At 44.0% G+C, this 13,761-nt stretch overlaps 3 non-coding genes across 3 annotated transcripts; all 3 read right to left on the reverse strand.

The window, feature by feature from the left end:
* Positions 1-519: 519 nt before the first annotated feature.
* Positions 520-591, reverse strand: trnat-cgu (transfer RNA threonine (anticodon CGU)). The gene has a single exon. It is a non-coding gene; the product is annotated as a tRNA-Thr (tRNA).
* A 2,914-nt stretch (positions 592-3,505) lies between these two features.
* On the reverse strand, positions 3,506-3,577 carry trnaa-cgc (transfer RNA alanine (anticodon CGC)). Its single transcript has one exon. It is a non-coding gene; the product is annotated as a tRNA-Ala (tRNA).
* A 5,222-nt stretch (positions 3,578-8,799) lies between these two features.
* On the reverse strand, positions 8,800-8,871 carry trnaa-ugc (transfer RNA alanine (anticodon UGC)). The gene has a single exon. It is a non-coding gene; the product is annotated as a tRNA-Ala (tRNA).
* Positions 8,872-13,761: the final 4,890 nt, after the last annotated feature.

Genomic DNA, 13,761 nt, shown 5'->3' on the forward strand with positions numbered 1-13,761 from the left:
CTGTTATCGTGACCAGTGAGCTGAGATAAGGCGGAGCTTTACCTAGCATAGACTTATAGATGACCTGGAGCCAGTGGGTCTGGTGACGAATAGGTAGCGAGGGCCAGCCGACTAGAGCATTCAGGTCGCAGTGGTCATATCAATACAATTTACCTTTTCTTTACACTGTTCTAATGAATGTACATTTCCATAACATCAGCTATCTTCCATAAACGTTGAACAAGGATTGAACCCATGTGCTTCAGTTTACAGAAACAGATGATTTAGCATATCTATTTCCTTCTTAGAATGTCAACATTCTGGAAAGTGGCAGTTGTGCAAAAGTTAATTTAACAACTAAATCCAATCAACAGAGAAGTTGGGGATTAACGTTGGACCACATACATGTAAAGTACTGGATCTACCATAGAGATACATCCCCTTACTTTAATAGCTGTGTTGCAATATTGACACATCTTGCTCTTTCTGCAAAGTCCTCCAATAAAAGCACAGGTCCATGATATCAGATGTCTTTCATACATGCACGGACGGGATTTGAACCCATGATCTTCGGTTTACGAGACCAATGCCTTACCACTTGGCCACCACGCCACCCTACTATACAAATTATACATCAACATTCTGGAAAGTAGTAGTTGTGTAAATGTGAATTTGGCACACAAATAAACTCAGTGGAGAATCTTGGGATTGAACCGAGGACCTCATACATATTTTGCATGCACTCCCCCTCTGAGCTTCCATCCCATTTTTTTATTTTTATTTATTTCACCTTTATGTAACCAGGTAGGCAAGTTGAGAACAAGTTCTCATTTACAATTGCGACCTGGCCAAGATAAAGCAAAGCAGTTCGACAACATACAACAACACAGAGTTACACATGGAGTAAACAACATACAGTCAATAATACAGTAGAAAAAAAATAAGACTATATACAATGTGAGCAAATGATGTGAGATAAGGGAGGTAAAAGCAAAAAATGCCATGGTGGCAAAGTAAATAAAGTATAGCAAGAAAAACAATGGAATGGTAGATTTGTAGTTTGAAGAAAGTTCAAAGTTCAAATATAAATAATATGGTGCAAAGGAGCAAAATAAATAAAATAAATAAATACAGTAGGGGAAGAGGTAGTAGTTTGGGCTAAATTATAGATGGGCTATGTACAGGTGCAGTGATCTGTGAGCTGCTCTGACAGCTGGTGCTTAAAGCTAGTGAGGGAGATAAGTGTTTCCAATTTCAGAGATTTTTGTAGTTCGTTCCAGTCGTTGGCAGCAGAGAACTGGAAGGAGAGACGACCAAAGGAGGAGTTGGCTTTAGGGGTGACCAGAGAGATATACCTGCTGGAGCGCGTGCTACAGGTGGGTGCTGCTATGGTGACCAGTGAGCGGAGATAAGGGGGGACTTTACCTAGCAGAGTCTTGTAGATGACCTGGAGCCAATGTGTTTGGCGACGATTATGAAGTGAAGGCCAGCCAACGAGAGCATACAGATTGCAGTGGTGGGTTGTATATGGGGCTTTGGTGACAAAACGTATGGCACTGTGATAGACTGCATCCAGCTTGTTGAGTAGGGTATTGGAGGCTATTTTGTAAATGACATCGCCGAAGTCGAGGATTGGTAGGATGGTCAGTTTTACGAGGGTATGTTTGGCAGCATGAGTGAAGGATGCTTTGTTGCGAAATAGGAAGCCAATTCTAGATTTCACTTTGGATTGGAGATGATTGATGTGAGTCTGGAAGGAGAGTTTACAGTCTAACCAGACACCTAGGTATTTGTAGTTGTCCACAAATTCTAAGTTAGAACCGTCCAGAGAAGTTATGCTGGATGGGCGGGCAGGTGCAGGCAGCGATCGGTTGAAGAGCATGCATTTAGTTTTACTTGTGTTTAGGAGCAGTTGGAGGCCACGGAAGGAAAGTTGAATGGCATTGAAGCTCGTCTGGAGGGTTGTTAACACAGTGTCCAAAGAAGGGCCAGAAGTATACAGATTGGTGTCGTCTGCGTAGAGGTGGATCAGAGATTCACCAGCAGCAAGAGCGACATCATTTATGTATACAGAGAAAAGAGTTGGCCCAAGAATTGAACCCTGTGGTACCCCCATAGAGACTGCCAGAGGTCCAGACAGTAGGCCCTCCGATTTGACACACTGAACTCTGTCAGAGAAGTAGTTGGTGAACCAGGCGACGCAATCGTTTGAGAAACCAAGGCTACTAAGTCTGCCGATGAGGATGTGGTGATTAACAGAGTCAAAAGCTTTGACCAGGTCAATGAATACGGCAGCACAGTATTGTTTCTTATCGATGGCGGTTACGATGTCGTTTAGGACCTTGAGCGTGGCTGAGGTGCACCCATGACCAGCTCTGAAACCAGATTGCATAGCGGAGAGGGTGCGGTGGGATTCGAAATAGTCGGTAATCTGTTTGTTGACTTGGCTTTCGAAGACCTTAGAAAGGCAGAGGAGGATGGATATAGGTCTGTAGCAATTTGGGTCAAGAGTGTCACCTCCTTTGAAGAGGGGGATGACAGCAGCTGCTTTCCAATCTATGGGAATCTCAGACGACACGAAAGAGAGGTTGAACAGGCTAGTAATAGGGGTTGCAATAATTTCGGCAGATAATTTTAGAAAGAAAGGGTCCAAATTGTCAAACCCAGCTGATTTGTAGGGGTCCAGATTTTGCAGCTCTTTCAGAACATCAGCTGAATGGATTTGGGAGAAGGAGAAATGGGGGAGGCTTGGGCGAGTAGCTGTGGGGGGTGCAGTGCTGTTGAATGCAGTAGGGGTAGTTAGGTGGAAAGCATGGCCAGCCGTAGAAAAATGCTTATTGAAATTCTCAATTATAGTGGGCTTATCGGTGGTGACAGTTTCCTATCCTCAGTGCAGTGGGCAGTTGGGAGGAGGTGTTCTTATTCTCCATGGACTTTACAATGTCCCAGAACTTTTTAGAGTTGGAGTTGCACGAAGCAAATTTTTGTTTGAAAAAGCTAGCCTTGGCGTTTCTAACTGCCTGTGTGTATTGGTTTCTAATTTCCCCAAAAAGTTGCATATCGCGGGGGCAGTTCGATGCTAATGCAGAACGCCACAGGATATTTTTGTGTTGGTTAAGGGCAGTCAGGTCTGGGGAGAACCAAGGGCTATATCTGTTCCTGGTTCTAAATTTCTTGAAAGGGGCATGCTTATTTAAGATGGAGAGGAAGGCATTTCATTTGCAGATAAAATGCAATATCAATACAATGTAGTTTTTATATACACCACTCCATTGAAACTACAATGAAATGATAGCAGCAATTCTTAAACCAGGTACAGACTGGGATCGAACCCATGAACTTCATTTTTTGAAAATGACGCCATAAACGTTGGCAACAATGCCACTTCTGTTCTATAAATGTACAAACAGGGATTGAACGCATGTTCTTCAGATTACAAGACCAAATTATTTAGCACATCTCTGTTTCCTGCTTAAAATTTCAACATTCTGTAAAGTAGGAGTTGGTTCAATGCAATAATTTTAAATGGAGAAGCTGGGTGTTGAACGCAGGACCTCATACATGCGAAGCATGTGCTCTACCACTGAGCTACATCCCCTTTCTGGGAAAGAAAAAAATGTTTCTTTTTTTACATTTTATTTCATCTTTATTTAACCAGGTAAGCTAGTGGAGACCAAGTTCTCATTTGGAACTGCGACCTGGCCAAGATAAAGCAAAGCAGTGCGACACAAACAACAACACAGTGTTACAAATGGAATAAACAAGCGAAAGGTCAATAACACAATAGAAAAAAAGAAAGTCTATATTCAGTGTGTGCAGATGGCATGAGGAGGTAAGGCAATAAATAGGCCATAGTAGCGAAGTAATTACAATTTAGCTTTACCTAGCATAGACTTATAGATGACCTGGAGCCAGTGGGTCTGGTGACGAATAGGTAGCGAGGGTCAGCCAACTAGAGCATTCAGGTCGCAGTGGTCATATCAATACATTTTACCTTTACTTTACACTGTTCTAATGAATGTACATTTCCATAATATCAGCTATCTTCCATAAACGTCGAACAAGGATTGAACCCATGTGCTTCAGTTTACAGAAACACATGATTTAGCATATCTATTTCCTTCTTAGAATGTCAACATTCTGGAAAGTGGGAGTTGTGGAAAAGCTAATTTAACAACTAAATACACTCAACAGAGAAGTTGGGGATTAACGTTGGACCGCATACATGTAAAGTACTGGCTCTACCATAGAGATACATCCCTTACTATAATAGCTGTGTTGCAGTATTGATACACCTTGCTTTTTCTGGAAAGTCCTCCAATAAGAGCACAGGTCCATGATATCAGATGTCCTTCATACAGGCACGCACGGGATTTGAATCTATGATCTTCGGTTTACAAGACCGAAGCCTTACCACTTGGCCACCATGCCACTCTAATCTACAAATTATACATTAACCTGTTTGGGCTACCCCCCACTTCTCTTAATTTCCGCCTGAAGACATACCCAAATCTAACTGTCTGTAGCTCAGGCCCAGTAGCAAGGATATGCATTTTCTTGGTTTCATTTGAAAGGAAACACTCTGAAGTTTGTGGAAATGTGAATTGAATGTAGGAGAATATAACACAATAGATCTGGTATTAGAAAATACAAGGAAACAAACATACGTTTTCTGTTTTTTATTGTTGCTGTATCATCTTTCAAATAAACAAGAACAGACAAACATACAGATGGGATGCTGGGGATGATTTGATTGAATAAAATAAGATGGCAACAATAGCTGAGCAAAGTTTCGGAAAATTAACTCCAAAAATGAGCGAGCCACATGCCATTCATCATGAAGTCACCCAGATGTCCCACACCAATGTACCCAAATGTACCCAAGTGGCCAAATTGGTACAGTGATACATATTGAAAGAAACTATATACAAAATACAAATGTCATTCTAACACTCCCCCCCCCCCCCCCAAAAAAAAGTAAAAAAATAACATTGGGAACTATTTACACATTTACAGTACAGAAGACCCTCAGTCCACAATATTGTGCTGATGGTGCCATGCCACATAGCAGTTTCTTTCTGCTGTAAAGCAGAGGCTTACTGCGCAGGTGGTGCAGGTGATGGCACATTTTCTGTGACAAAGGGCACAGCGACGTCTCCCCACTGTGGCCTTTTTGCCCTGAGGCACAACCATGCCTTCAGAGATGTATCTGGGCAGGTGAACACCACAGTTTGGAGCAGAAGGGACAGAGGTAGAGGGGACAGAAGGTGCTTCAGTGTAGGCAGCAAGCTCCTGGATGAGCAGCTCTCTGAATGCAAGCTGTGACATGGGGGGCTGTCCACAGCTCTTGGCCATTTCCTTCTGCAGTATGAAAGAATTGACCACACCAATGTCAATAAAATTATAGAAAAATGTTTTGTACCATTTCATGGTCTTGTGTAGGACATTGTAGTATCCTATCAGTGCATCTGACAGGTCTACACCCCCCATGCCCTTGTTGTAGTCCTTCACAGCTGCTGGAATGGGGACATTTTTGGTGTTCCATGCCCCGCTACCGTCCTTCATACGCCTGATGACGTGATCTCCACTGAAGGCCTTGTGGATAGTGGAGCACATGACCACCTCCCTGGTATCCATCCACTTTACAAACAGCAGGCCATCTTCACGGATCCATCGCATGGTACCCCGCTCAGCCCGCTTAGGCATGTCGTTTTCCTTGGTTTTCGGAAAGCCTATCCTGTTGGTCCGAATGGTGCCACAAGCCCACACATCACGCTGCCTCAGGTCTCTGAACAGGGTAGGGCTTGTGTAGAAGTTGTCTACAAACAGTTTGTAGCCCTTCCCCAGCAGTTGAAAATCCAATAATTCCATAACGGAATCATAACTCAGCCCATTACCGGTTGCAAAACTGCTCTTCCCCTCATAAACAAAAAAATTACAGGTGTAGGCACACACAGAATCAGCCAAAACAAACAGTTTGTATCCCCACTTGGTCGGTTTGTTTCGCATGTATTGTTTGAGGCTGATTCTGGCCTTTGAGGCTACCATCCTCTCATCAATGGACAGGTTCTGGGCAGGCTGAAAATAGGTCTTGCAAGACTCAACGATGTTGGGGTAGAGAGGTTTGATTTTGCATAGCCTATCAAACCTTGGTGTGCCTCTCTGCTTGTCATTCTCCCCATCAACGTCTGGGTCACTGATGTGAAGTGCCCGTGAGATAGTCAGAAACCTTTTACAAGACATCACAGTCATGGGGAAAGGCAGTTGGTAGAGAGCTGACGTCTTCCAGTAGGTCTTCAGAGTTTTCAACTTGACCAGCCCCATGTAAATGATCAGTGAAAGAAAGCAGAGAAGGTCTGAAATGGAAATGGGCTTCCATGCCTCTTTCTTTCCTGCCTGCTTCCTTGCGCCATACTTGTTGGTGTTAGACACCAGGGAATCAACAACTGACGAGGTGAAAAACAGTTGGAAAAGTTGCATGGGGCTGTACTTTGCAGTCATGTCAAGTTGGGGGCCTGGCTGCCTTTTGGGTCTGAAAACTGGTGGAGTTGGTTCCACATCATCTTCTGACACAGAGTGCCAACGACCCTCTGGCCCTTTGTCTGCAGGTTTCTCTCTGCTCCACCTCCTCTTCTTTGAAACTGACTTCACACCTCTAGATGGCTGGGTAGGTGTGGAGCCAGAGACAGCAGGGGTCCGTCTGGATGAACCAGCTTCAGAGGGGGATGGGCACCTAGCCACTGGTGGTTGATAGTCAGAATCACTGCCACTGTGAATGAAAGACAAAACTCAGTAAGAATACTTTCACATATGAGCCCTGTATCAACATGTAAAATAAACATATGTGTATTATATAAAGAATACTTTCATATATGAGCCCTGTATCAACATGTAAAATAAACATATGTGTATTATATAGAGTACAGGGAACATTATGGTGAAATGCTGTTCCATTCCACGTTTATGTAAATTCAATTAAAAAAATATATATAAACACACAGTACAGCCAATGTGTACTTTTCACATGTACATTTTAGTCATTTAGCAGACACACTTATCCAGAGCGACTTACAGTAGTGAATGTATACATTTCATGCATTTTTTCTTTTTTTTTTTTGGTCGCCCGTGGGATTCGGCCCCGTAGCCCTGGCATTATACACACCATGTGCTACCAACTGAGCCACAGGGAAGACATAGCGTTACTGATGGAATTTTTATATGTTGCAAATAAAATAAGAAAATCTCAATAAAAAAAAAAATGATATTTCATATTATTCATTTCAAATAATAACATTAGCACTTACTTATCAAGCACGGCGTCCTCCCCGTGAAGAAACATTTCTTCAACTAAAGAGTCAAAGCTAGCTTCACTAAAAGAGGATTCTTCCAACAATTCCGTTTCGCTTTCTCTATCAATTTCCTCTAAAATCTCGGTTAAATCTGTATACCTAGACTTTGTTTTAGACTTTCCTGATTTATTCGCCATAATTTCACTATATAAACTTGCTGAAAATGCTTTCGATTATTTACCGCTATGCGTAACACTCCTGGCTCCGTCAAGTAGAATTTGCAATGGCGAGAGAACCTCTTTTACGCCAGAGTTTATGACAAAGGCTGGTCTTCAAACGTATAACCATCACACATCGTCATTTACCTTTGCTCATTGGCTATCTTCCAAGCTAGATTTCAAGGTGATCAGTGGTCATTGGGCCAAAATACAGTCAATCAACGATAGACCGGTCCTACCATTGGTGCGTAAAGAGGTCATTGATCGCTGTCTTCAAATCGGTTTCTTTCGGTCAATAGGTCCCAGGAAAAAAGACATCAGGGTAGATGTGTCACTAACAATCAGAGGATTGCAATGAAGCCGACCTTGACTAGATACACGTTTGGCTTGTGGGTGTAATTACCACGAATGTCAAGTCCAAAGTTGAAGGAGACGGAAATCACGACGCAAGTGGTTTACAAATGTTTCGTGTTAGGCTATAAAAATGGATTTTATCAAACATAATGGATATTCACTAAGTAGTTAGGACACTTGGCATTGCCACCAGACGAAGATCTTCAAAGGTAATTGATTATTTTATTGCTATTTCTGACTTTAGTGACGCTAATGCTTGGTTGGAAAATGCCAGGAATGCTTGTGTTTGCGGGAGCTGTCCTCAGATTTTTATAATGTATGCTTTCGCCGCAAAACATTTTTGATATCTGACACACTGGCTGGATTAACAAGATGTTAAGCTTTTAAAAACTGTAACCTACATGTATTTACATAAATGTTTTAATATAACGATAGTGTATTTAGAATTTTGAAGCTATGCATTTTCACCGGAAGTTAGCTAAGTGGGACGAATTCGTCCCACCTAGCCCAGAGAGGTTAACTTTCTGGAAAGTAGTAGTTGTGTAAATGTGAATTTGGCACACAAATAAACTCAGTGGAGAATCTTGGGATTGAACCGAGGAACTCATACATATTTTGCATGCACTCCCCCTCTGAGCTTCCATCCCATTTCATTTGCAGATAAAATGCAATATCAATACAATGTACTTTTTATATACACCACTCCATTGAAACTACAAGGAAATGATTGCAGCAATTCTTAAACCAGGTACAGACTGGGATCGAACCCATGAACTTCAGTTTTTGAAAATGACGCCATAAAAGTTGGACAATGCCACTTCTGTTCTATAAATGTACAAATAGGGATTGAACGCATGTTCTTCAGATTACAAGACCAAATTATTTAGCACATCTCTGTTTCCTGCTTAAACTTTCAACATTCTGTAAAGTAGGAGTTGGGTCAATGCAATAATTTTAAATGGAGAAGCTGGGGATTGAACCCAGGACCTCATACATGCAAAGCATGCGCTCTACCACTGAGCTACATCCCCTTTCTGGGAAAGATACAAAAAAATCTTATTTTATTTTATTTCACCTTTATTTAACCAGGTAAGCTAGTGGAGAACAAGTTCTCATTGAGAACTGCAACCTGGCCAAGATAAAGCAAAGCAGTGCGACACAAACAACAACATAGAGTTACAAATGGAATAAACAAGCGTACAGTCAATAACACAATAGAAAAAAAGAAAGTCTATATTCAGTGTGTGCAAATGGCATGAGGAGGTACGGGAATAAATAGGCCATGGTAGTGAGGTAATTACAATTTAGCAAATTAACACTGGAGTGATAGATGAGCAGATGATGATGTGCAAGTAGAAATACTGGTGTGCAAAAGAGCAGAAAGTAAATAAAAACAATATGGGGATGAGGTAGGTAGACTGGGTGGGCTATTTACAGATGGCCTATGTACAGCTGCAGCGATCGGTTAGCTGCTCAGATAGTTGATGTTTAAAGTTAGTGAGGGAAATATAAGTGTCCAGCTTCAGCGATTTTTGCAATTCGTTCCAGTCATTGGCAGCAGAGAACTGGAAGGAAAGGCAGCCAAAGGAGGTGTTGGCTTTGGGGATGACCAGTGAGATATATCTGCTGGAGCGAATGCTACGGGTGGGTGTTATTATCGTGACCAGTGAGCTGAGATAAGGCGGAGCTTTACCTAGCAAAGACTTATAGATGACCTGGAGCCAGTGGGTCTGGTGACGAATAGGTAGCTGTAATAAAGATAATCTAACGTTTTACCTAATGATATATAAGGAGGGCATTTGCACAACATGCTTCACAACAGCACACAACAAAATTCCAGAGACATATTGAGCAACCAACTGATACCAATCACGACCACACCCAGAGACAGATGGCTGACTTAAGCACTCACACAAAAATGTCAAGACATGAAAGCGCCCTAGCCACACGAACTGACCACTGGTGTAAAAAACAACATTCCATGAATATCGCAACCACCCAGACACGAATTAGCAGAAAAACACACTTAGGGGTGTTGGACTCCGAGGACAAAGGACACTGACAAGAGCCAATGGGAAGTCGACACCACCTGGAGAATGGACCGTCCCTCCACTCATCGACCAGTCAGGAGAGCGGACCTACTAGAGTCAACCTACGTCAACACACTGTTATTTCATTGTATAAATTGGATGCACACCATGTTTCGGGGCGCTCTTACGCTAGTTCCCTATGAGCTAAACGAAGGAGTCCGTGCACGCTTTGGCAAATATCTTTGTCTCATAATAAACTGCCTACTATAAACTGAATCCACCCGGTCCAGCGTCTTGACTTGGTCTCCTTCTCAAGTAACTGATCATCAACAAAACTTGGTAGCAGAGGATGGTTTCATACTCCTGAATTCGGTCCATTAATGGTTGATGTGAGAGGAGACAAGTCCGGGACAATCTCGTAAGGACGGGTGACCTGTCCGCAGGAGCCATCGGCGATTCTACTTCCCCCGGGAAACTGATCAACGAGCTCGACTTAAAAAAAAGGGTAAGCAGAGCCTGTTAAAACAAAATCTGCATATTGTATTATAGTCTTTATCCAAATTTTGATCAGTAGTACTGGCGTGAGTATGAATTACTGTTAATATTACATGAAATTGTATAGACAAATGTGAAGGCTGAGTACAAGGATATTTGGTGTTTAATGCCTGAATTGTGAGATCAAGTCGCGTCAGTAATACTGGGATTGATCTCGTTTAGGGCCAAGTAGCGTCAGTAAGACTGGGATTGGGTAGAAATAGTCGAGTCGCGTCAGTATAACTGGGATCGACAACCGAGTAGCGTCAATTGAATTGGGATCGGTATAACTACTCAAGTAGCGTCAGCAAACTGGGATTGGCAACATGTATCTGTGAGTTTCTGTCCGGCTGAAGTGGCGTTTAGTTCGAGACATTAATATACAGTCAGATACATTGGGATAGTGCATTCCGTGAAATTGGGGCGGACTGAAGTGACTCTCAGTCCGGAGCGTCAATACAGTCGGGTGCACGAAAATTAACCTGGAAATATCAGTAGTCATCAGTTAGGAGTCAGATATACAGTCGGATAATTTGGAATATTGTAGTGTTGATTGAGCGTTTCACAGGTCTCTTTTTAATCAATTTTATTTTATTTGTATAATTTTTAAGAATTACTGAGTGAATTGTGGTCAGCCGCCGTGCTGTTGGTATTGTCCTGGGTTATTTCAACAATACAATTAACGAACTGTCTTAATAAAGGTTGAAGTGGTTATTATTCTGCTTCTGTAATATAGGCAGTTTATTAAATGAAAGTAAATTTATAGTTGTAGGAACTTTGTCTACGAGGGTGGGGCACCAGAGATAAGTCTGTGTCAGCACCGTGAATACATCGCTGGTTTTGACCAACGACGGGCTAAGTATACAAAGATAGAGGGACATTTATACGGGTAACAAAAATGGCAACCATTCCACCAACCAAACTTAAATGTAGCGAATATTTGGAACAGAAGATACAGGATAGAGCGGGGGGAAAAGAACAATATAAAGCAATAAGGAAAGTGTGGGAGGAAGTAAAGTTGAGATGGACACAGGCAGGTTATTTTAGCGGAGGGGCCCCGACAAAGGGACAACTTGTAGTGATGGAGGAAGTTTTGAAGGAAGCAGTTGAGAAAGGAATAGAAAGTGAAAAGGACAGAAACAGGAACCACATGTTTAAGAAGGAAGGGACCAAGAACAGAGAAAAGGCAGAGGCAGAGTTGAGAATAGGGATCTGGGCTATAGAGGAGACTAGAAGGGCCCTCCCATATAAGAAACCAGATATGATGGGGATAGTGACGACCGCCACGACTGATCTAAATACAGGACCGACTGACGATACAGACGCTACCGTTGCGTCTGCTCCACCTACATTATACCCAGAAGTGCCAAAAGAAGTAACCCAGACGCCCCCTCCTTATTCATTTGGACAACCCCAAGGGGGAAAATCCCTCAATCCATTCCGATCAGCACTGTCTCCTGCTTCACCCGCAATACAAGCTCCGGTATTCTCTCTCAAGGGTGGAGAGTTGACCGGAACCGTCAGCATGGGCATACATGGTGGACACCTTGACTGTGAGGAGGTGCAAAACTATGAGACAGGGGGAGGAGGCCCAACCTCCCTTTCTGATATGGTTGGAGGCGGAGGAACCAAGTTCACCTCCACCCCCAACCCAGACCATTACTTAAGGTGCCACTCACTCACCCCGGGGAACAGCGAAGCATCCTGGTCCTCCCAAGGAAATCTACCCAGCGAGGATGACGAAGGTGGGACCAGACACACCCCCACCAGTATGGACATCGTGAACCTACAAAGGCAGGTGAATGAGTCCATCGTCCTAGCAAAAACCCTGTTAGAGAAAGCGGACAGGGACGGCGGGACGTTCCACGTAGAGGGGGTAATGACAGGGAAAGTGACCGATCTAGTTGAGCCAGTCAGAAGGTCGGTTCGCTTGGAAAAACTAAGAGAAAGGGGAATGACATCGAGGGAACACTGGGGCCTTAGTGGGGGTGTCAGTTCTGCAAGACAACTGCCACTCAGACCCGCAGCAGACCCTCGGTTTGAAGAATACCAGCCATGGAAGATGACTGACCTGACCACACTCCTGGAACAACTCCCTAGTCTGCACGGAGGAGCCTCGGCATGGCTGCTGCAGCTCCAAACCCTTACCTCTGGACTACGCCTATGCTTAGGAGACATGAAAGCGCTACTACTAGCCAGAGCAACAGATCATGGAACCATGGCGTCTCTCATAAAAGAAGCAGATCTGAACGCAACACCCCCCACCGCACCACTGGGGGACATACGTCAGGCACTGTGGGAGGTGTTGCGTCGGGCGTATCCCACTGAAAGGAACCATGCTACCCTGTCCTCTTTCACCATCACTCCAGAAGAACAACCAGCAGCCTACCTGGACAGGGCCAAGACTACGTGGAGGACTGTCCATGAAGAACCATATGACCACACGGAGACTACACTCAGCATGTGGAAAGAAATGGTGGTGAATGGATGTCCCGGAGAAGTTAAAGTTAAACTCAGAAACACAGTGGGGTTAATGGCACTTCCCCTACCACAATTCAACTCGCACACGCATCACCACCTCACCCAATATAACAAGGACAAAGGGGGAGCGGACACACAGGTCCAGTCCCTTCAAGTCCAGCTGCTGAAACTACAGCTGAAAGAGGCCCAAAAAGGTGATAAGCCCAAAAAGCAGATGGTGGTAGAGAACCCGGAAGACTTATCCCAGGTAATAAAGAAGACAGTGACCCAGATGATGCAGCAACAGTTGCAGCAAACTACCCCGTTACCATGGGGGTCCCCCAAGTGGCGCAACACATGAACCAACCCATGCCCATGACCGCCCCAACATCCTACCTGCCGCCTCAGTTGAGTTATCCAACACCATGGGTGGCTCAACCGGGATACCAAACACCTTGGCAAGGAGGTCAACCCCGTTGGGGGGGCCTGAACTGTTATAATTGCAGACAACATGGGCACATGGCTCGCAACTGCCCTCATCCGTTAACACCTGCAAGGCAACACTGGATGGCAACCAGGGGGGGCTCACCAGGGAGAGGAAGAGGTGGACCCCGCCCACAAAGGTACCCAGGATCCCAAGCACACCCTGCTTACAATCACCCCAACCCTGACCTGAGCCAGCACACACCAAACTTCCAGGGCATGGCGGATGAGTACGCCCCATGGCCATGAAGGTGCCCACCACCACCGGACGGGGAGGGACGGCAGCTTTTTCCACTTCACACAGAACCTACTGTTCTGTGTGAAATTGAAGGGGTACCCCATCAATTTCTAGTTGATACAGGTTGTACATACTCTGCTATCCGAACCCGTCAGCAACTATCTTCGGAATTCATT

This window comes from Salmo trutta, unplaced genomic scaffold (assembly GCF_901001165.1).
Source record: "Salmo trutta unplaced genomic scaffold, fSalTru1.1, whole genome shotgun sequence".
Classification (NCBI taxonomy): Eukaryota; Metazoa; Chordata; class Actinopteri; order Salmoniformes; family Salmonidae; genus Salmo; species Salmo trutta.